Raw genomic sequence first — 7,019 nt, 5'->3', positions numbered from 1 at the left:
AATAATCTTTTGTTGCCTGTTACAAATATTTTCTCCCAATCTTTTTTTTTTTCATTCTCTGGACAGTATCTTTCAAATGGCAGGCATTTTTAATTTTAATGGTTACCAGCCTATCAATTCTGTCTTGCATAGGTCATGCTTGTGATGTTGCTTGTAAAAAGTGACTACCAAATACAAGGATACTTAGATATTATCATTTATTTCTATCAGTTTTATAAGTTTGTTTCATTTTATATTTGTTATCTATTTTGAGTTTATTTTTATGTGTTGAGTCATTTGTTTTTCATGTGGATGTTAAGTAATTCTAGCACTATTTGTAGCAAAGACTTCTTTGTGCCCTTTGCATTGTTATTTTGTCTTTATTAAAAATTATTTGATTACATGTGTATGTGGGTCTATTTTTGGATATTATATTATTTTGATCTATTTGTCTAGTCTTCCACCAAAAGTATACTCTCTTGACTGCTGAAGCTGACAGTATGTCTTGTTGTACTTCAATGTTGTGTTGGTCATTTTGAGTCTGTATATATATTATATTAAAATATAATTAATAAATAATAATATTATTTATTAATTTATTAATTATATATTATTATGTTATTATTTATTAATAATAAATAAATATTATTATTATTTATAAATAATAACATTTATTTTTGGATTTTAATTGGGATTATGATGTACTATGAGTAAAGTTGGGAAGAAGAGATGGCTTGATAATATTTTTATTCTATGCATGAGCATTTATTTATTTAATTTATTTATTTTATAAGAGTTTTATAGTTTTCCTCATAGAGATCTTGTACACATTTTCTTAGATTTTTTTAAAATTTTTACCAGGTTACTTATTAACATTTTATTCTAAATATTACAAAAATACAATTTATATACTAGCATATCACAAACATTGTTCCAATAAGAAGTTCAAGAGTATATTTGGGGAAATTTTAAGAAATGTGAATACTTTGACTTCCATATGCATATCAAATGAAAAGTCAACTTAAAGTTTTGATTTTCATTATAATTAAAAATGAAATAAAAAAGAAAATTGAATATATTTTTAAAATTACCCAATTCTTGAACTTGTTCTCATCACTACTGTACATAGTCAAATTAACTCAGTTATAACAAATTACTCAGTTATCCAATATGAGAAGTGGTTCTTCACTTATATTAGAAACTGAGTAAATATTTGGTGAATAAACTCTTTATAGATATGAATATACTATGTTGTGTTTTTTGAAGAAATTTTTTTCAACTAAAGCAGTAATAAACATACAAAATTCTCCTTTTTTCCCAGATTGCAAGCCTATAGAACAATAATTGTAAAATACTCCCCTTTATGTCTAAATTAATGTGCATTTATCAACATAGCAAAAACCAAAAACTTCTACCATGGAGCAGAACTAATTTTAAGTAATCTATTGGGCCTGGATCACTTGTGGTTTGATCAATAAAGGGGGCATGTGACTTCTATGAGTTGATAACTTTGCCTATCAATAATTTTTATCTTTGGAGTCTCACTCTCTATCCACCCCAATACACACACAATTAAGTACATTGCTAAAATTGTAGCTGCAACATATTTTGTGCTTCTTGTAAATGTGGTTGTGAAAAGTGGATTCAGGATCTCAGTTCAGAAGGAGTCATTCTAAATAGGAAACAACATACTAATATAACTCATAGGAATGGAAATGAGTTAATAGACCAGAGAACAGGGCAGAGTTTGTTCTTAATGCAAACTCAATAGACACACGTGATAAAACTGATAAAAATCTTATATCCCAGAGTCATATTTCTTAACCAGACCAAAACAATAGCTACATTTTAAATAGAGCCTTTCCAGGAAAACTACGGTTTTAGAATCCCTTTGCAAGGTGAAGGTCTGCTAAACAGTAGATTTAGTGCAACCAAAAGAGGAAAAAACACAACATGAAAGGTGACTACATTTCCAATCAGTAAGTCTTTGATGGAATTTGGCCTAGATAATGTAGACAAAGCAAATTCCATTAAGTCCTATAAGAAAGGTGTTTGTAATACCACTTCTTCGAGTCATGATGTAGCAGATCTGACGTTATAGCAGTCATAGCAGGAAAGGAAAGGGTCTACTATATATGACTTTGTTTTTCTTTATTAGTTAGAATTTATAATATTTAAATGTGAGAGGGTAACATAAATTTTATTTTACAAATTGAATATTAATGAGATAAAAGACCACTGAATAAGCAGTGGAAATTCTAATATAGTAAACATTCACCTTTATCCAAAGTTTCAGTTTTCCATGGACAGTTCTACATGGCTACTGTTTATGTGCTTAAATCCATATAAAAATTTTGTAAGCCTAGAATTTTACTTTTACTCAATTATCATTTTAACTTATGTTAAAAGAACACACCTTTGATGTACCTTATAGCTTAAAATCCATCAATTACAAATACAAGCCTACAAAAGCCTCAAACAATCCTAACGGTCCTTTCCAGCAAGGTATTGTACCAACTAGCAACTAACAGCAGTACTTCACCTAACCCACCTCCAGGATAGCATTCTTAGTTTCTGGTGGGTCACTAGGTTCATTTCACAATTCACAAACTGTGACAGCTTGTGGCATCAATAATTTGTATTATTTGACCCAGGACAGTTGTCAACAACTTCCTTTTTTTACAAATTCAGAAGTTCCTCTAATCAGAAACAAAACCAAAAACAGCTAAACATTCAAAATGTTCCAGCCTAAACATAAGGAAGGTCACATTTAAAATACACATATCTAAAACGAGAGCTGTTCAAAATGGCCTCAGGGAAAGTTGAACATCCTTCAGTATTCCTACAGAGAATACAAATGTGCAAAAAACAACCTGAAGGTTTTTACCTGCAGAATCACATCACCTGTAGAGTACAAGCTGGGCACATCACCAACAGAGACTTAGAATGCTTGCCCATAGCCAGCAGCCTTGTAAAAAAAAAAAAAAAAAAAAAAAAAAAAAAAAAAAAAAAAAAAAAAAAACCTTAAAAAAAACTTTTTAAATTTCTATTTAATTATATATGACAGTATATTATGACATATTTATACAAACATGGTGTTTTTAGTCAGCTTTTTTTGCTGTGTCTAAAAGATCTGACCAGAACAATGTTAGGGAAGAAAAGTTTATTTGAAGACTCATGGTTTCAGAGGTCTTAATTCATAAAAGCTCCATTCCCCAAAGCTCGAGGTAAGGCACAACATCTTGGCAGAAGACTGTGGCAGAGAGAAGCAGCTCACATGGAGATCAGAAAGCAAAGAGAGAGATAATCTACTCTCTAGATACAAAATATATACTCCAAAGCCATGTCCCCAGTGAACCACTTCATCCAGCCACACCCCATCTGTCTCCAATTACCATTCAGTTAATCCCATCCAGGATAAATCCACTGATTAGATGAAGGCTATAACCCAATCATTTCTCCTTCAAATTTTCTTGCATTGTTTCACATGTGGGCTTTTGGGGGATACTCCACACCCAAACCATAACATATGGAATACATCTTATTCTAATTAAGATACCAGTCTTCTGGTTGAAAGGGATATGGAGATTCACTGTGTTGTGTTTAAGTATGTATATAGGAAAACTTTATGTCAGATTTCTATTCCTGTTCTCCCTTCCTTCCATTCATTCTCCCTTGTTCAATACAGTGGACTTCCATTCTCCCCCTACCCCACTTATTGTGTGTTAACATCCCCATATCAGAGAGAACATGCAGCTTATAGTTTTTGAGACTGGCTTATTTCACATAGCATACTATTCTCCAGATCTATCAATTTATTGGAAATGTCATAATTTTATTCTTCTTTATGGCTGAGTTAATATTCCATTGTCTATGTATACCATATTTTCTTAATCCATTCATCGGTTGAAGGGCATCTACATTGGTTCCATGGCTTAGCTATAGCAAATTGAGCTACTATAAACATTTATGTGGTTGTGTCATTGTAGTATGTAGATTGTAAGTCATTTTGGTATATACTGAGGAATGGGATAACTGAGTCAAATGGTGATTCCATTACAAAGTTTTTGAAAACCTGCCATAATGTATTCCATAGTAGTTGCACCAATTTACAGTCCTACTACCAATGTATGATTGTATCCTTTCCTCCACATCCTTACCAATATTTATTTTACTTGTATTCTTGATTGTTGCCATCTTACTGGAGTGAGATGAAATCTCAGTGTAGTTTTAATTTGCATTTCTCTAATTTCTAGGGATGTTGAAGATATTTTCATATATTTGTTGACTATTTGTATATCTTCTCTGTGAAGTGCCTGTTCAGTTCCTTTGCCCATTTTTTAGTTGAGTTATTTGATTTTTGGTGTTAAGTATTTTGCATTCTTTATATATCCTTCAGATGAATGCTTTATCTGAGTGGCAGGTGGCAAAGATTTTCTCCCATTATGTAGGCCCTCTGTTAATGTTATTATTTGGTGTAAAGAAGCTTTTTTGTCTTTTATCCTCCCGTGTATTGATTTCTGGTTTTATTTCTTGTGCTTTAGGAGTGTTGTTGAGGAAGTCAGTTCCAACATGATGGAGAGTTTGGTCTACATTTTCTTCTAGTAGATGTAGGGTTTATGGTCTAATCCCTAGGTCTTTGATCCATTTCGAGGTGAATTTTGTGCAGGGTGAGATTAGGGATTCAATTGCATTCTATTGCATATGGATTTCCAGTTTTCCCAGCACCATTTGTTGAAGAGGCTATCTTTTATCCAATGTACATTTATGGTGCCTATTCTAGTGTGAATTACTTGTATTTATTTGGGGTTGTCTCTGTGTCTTCTATGTTGTTCCATAGTTTTCATGCCTGTTTTGGTTCTTATACCATACTGTTTTTGTTATCATATCTCTATAGTATAATTTAAAGTCTGGTATTGAGATGCAACCAGATTCACTTTTCTCACTAAGAATTGCTTTGGTTATTTTGGGCCTATTTATTTTCCAAATTAATTTCACAACTGCTTCTTCTATTTCTATGAAGAGCATCATTGGAATTTTAATAGGAATTGCATTAAATCTGTATAATGCTTTTGGTAGTATGACCATTTGACAATATTAATTCATTTTGACAATATTAATATTAATCAAACAACATGGGATCTCTATTTCTTAAGATTTTCTTCAATTTCTTTCTTAGTGTTTTGTAGTTTTTATTATAGAGGTCTTTCATCTCTTTTGTTAGATTGATTTTCTTGAAGCTCCACCCTTACTGGCTTTATAAATTAACTCCTTTAACAGTGGACCATGCATTTGTCAAAATGTTACCATCTGTGTATCTTCCTTAAATGATAGATGCAAAACTTAAAGCAGAAGTCTTCTAAATCTTATCTTATAAATCTTATGCAGTGGAGAATAATATGATTTTCTACAGTGATTCCTTACTTGATAATGTGGTGGCAAAGTTTTTTCAGTCTGTTTTCACAATAAGATGTCACCACATTTAGAAGACCTATGACATCTTTAGGTGACAGATCCAGTGTGTCTCTGCAGAGTAACTGGTCAAAGGCATGATACATGAGGTACAAAAAATGGTCTATTTCTATCATGTCCTCCATGAATTCATATTCTAATATAAGTGGAACATGAATTGAAAAGTATTCACCTGATTTTCAAAACAACTTTATGGACATGAATTAAACATTTTAGATAGGCAGTTTTCGGTCTATCAGAGTCTTTCTTCATTACATGAAGCCTTTGATATTGATTCCCAGAAGCACTTTAAAATGTATTTATTCAGTGACTCTTACTACTGCTATAAAGTCTCCATGTTCTACAGATAGAAGGTAGTACTAGAAAGCCCACTTTATCCTTGCAGAAGTTGGTGAGATAGAGAAGGATTACTGATTGGCCTCCAACACAGGCCCCACATGGACATCTGCATGCCCTGGGCCTTGTCAGTAGACATGTGGATGGAATGACAGGCAGTAATCCCACTACCCTTTATATTCCACCATGATTGGTGCTGGAGTTAGGTTATTTTTATTACCAGTTTCCAACCACACATCTATGTAAGCTCCCCAGGAATAGTGCAAGCCCTTATCTATTCATGCTAGAGTACGTGCATAGCCACAATTTGTTTTACACACATGATCTATAAGGTTACCAATCTCACAGGCCTCAGCTGGTTGCTGATGTTTCCTAAATCTAGCTGACCATTGCCATTATAATCCCATCCAAGCACCTCACACTGTCCACGACTATCATAGACCAGATCTGACCATAGGCAATCAAATACCAATTACCCTCTTAATAAACAGTTGGTACGCTTTTGAGGAGTTAGTTGATTTGCTGTAGATCCTAATTACACCTGGTTACCATTGATATAGCCTGAAACAAACACCTTTCCATCAGCTGGTAGAGTCATTGTTATCTGATCCTCAAGCTACTTCAACACCTGCTTGATCAAAAGATTGGTGCAGACATGGATGAGAGCAATCCCCTGGTTGGCGATTCCTTTCCCCAGCTGGATGTATCCATGTGACCTTAGGCATAGACCACTCCATCTTCAGTGCTGAGGAAAACATGGGGGCCAATTCCATAACCAAGGATTTTAATCTTTCCATTTAAGGATTTTAGTGTCTCAGTTACAAGTGTGATCTGGTTATTTCCACTTGTCAGACAATTACTGTAGTTCAGTCCAAACACAAAAATCTCATCATTGTCATTAATGTACAGAGATTCCTTGGCTGAGAATGGCAAAGACACATGCTTTCAAAATAGATGCAAATTCTTGAGGGGAGAACAGAGTGAAGATTAGTCACGTTCCTACATCCACCATGACTGTGACTTCAAGCAGTTCCTGTAAACTAACATCTATGTTTTGGTAAATAGATCATGATGAAGTACAAGTTGAGAATCCCTAATCCAAAATCTGTCAATCTGAAATGTTCCAGAATCTAAAATTTTTGAGCAATAATGTGACACCATAGGCATAAAATTTTACACTTGACCTCACATGACAGGTTGCAGTCAAAACAGGTGCATCATATATTGCTTGT

The 7,019-nt window shown here is 33.3% G+C and overlaps 1 pseudogene; it reads right to left on the bottom strand.

The window, feature by feature from the left end:
- Positions 1–5,954: 5,954 nt before the first annotated feature.
- Positions 5,955–6,799, bottom strand: LOC113187949 (RCC1 and BTB domain-containing protein 1 pseudogene; annotated as a pseudogene).
- Between the last annotated feature and the right edge of the window lie 220 nt (positions 6,800–7,019).

Source organism: Urocitellus parryii, chromosome 12 (genome assembly GCF_045843805.1).
Source record: "Urocitellus parryii isolate mUroPar1 chromosome 12, mUroPar1.hap1, whole genome shotgun sequence".
In the NCBI taxonomy this organism is placed as follows: domain Eukaryota; kingdom Metazoa; phylum Chordata; class Mammalia; order Rodentia; family Sciuridae; genus Urocitellus; species Urocitellus parryii.
Note: the sequence above shows the minus strand (reverse complement) of the source record. Positions and strands in the feature narration are given on the sequence as shown.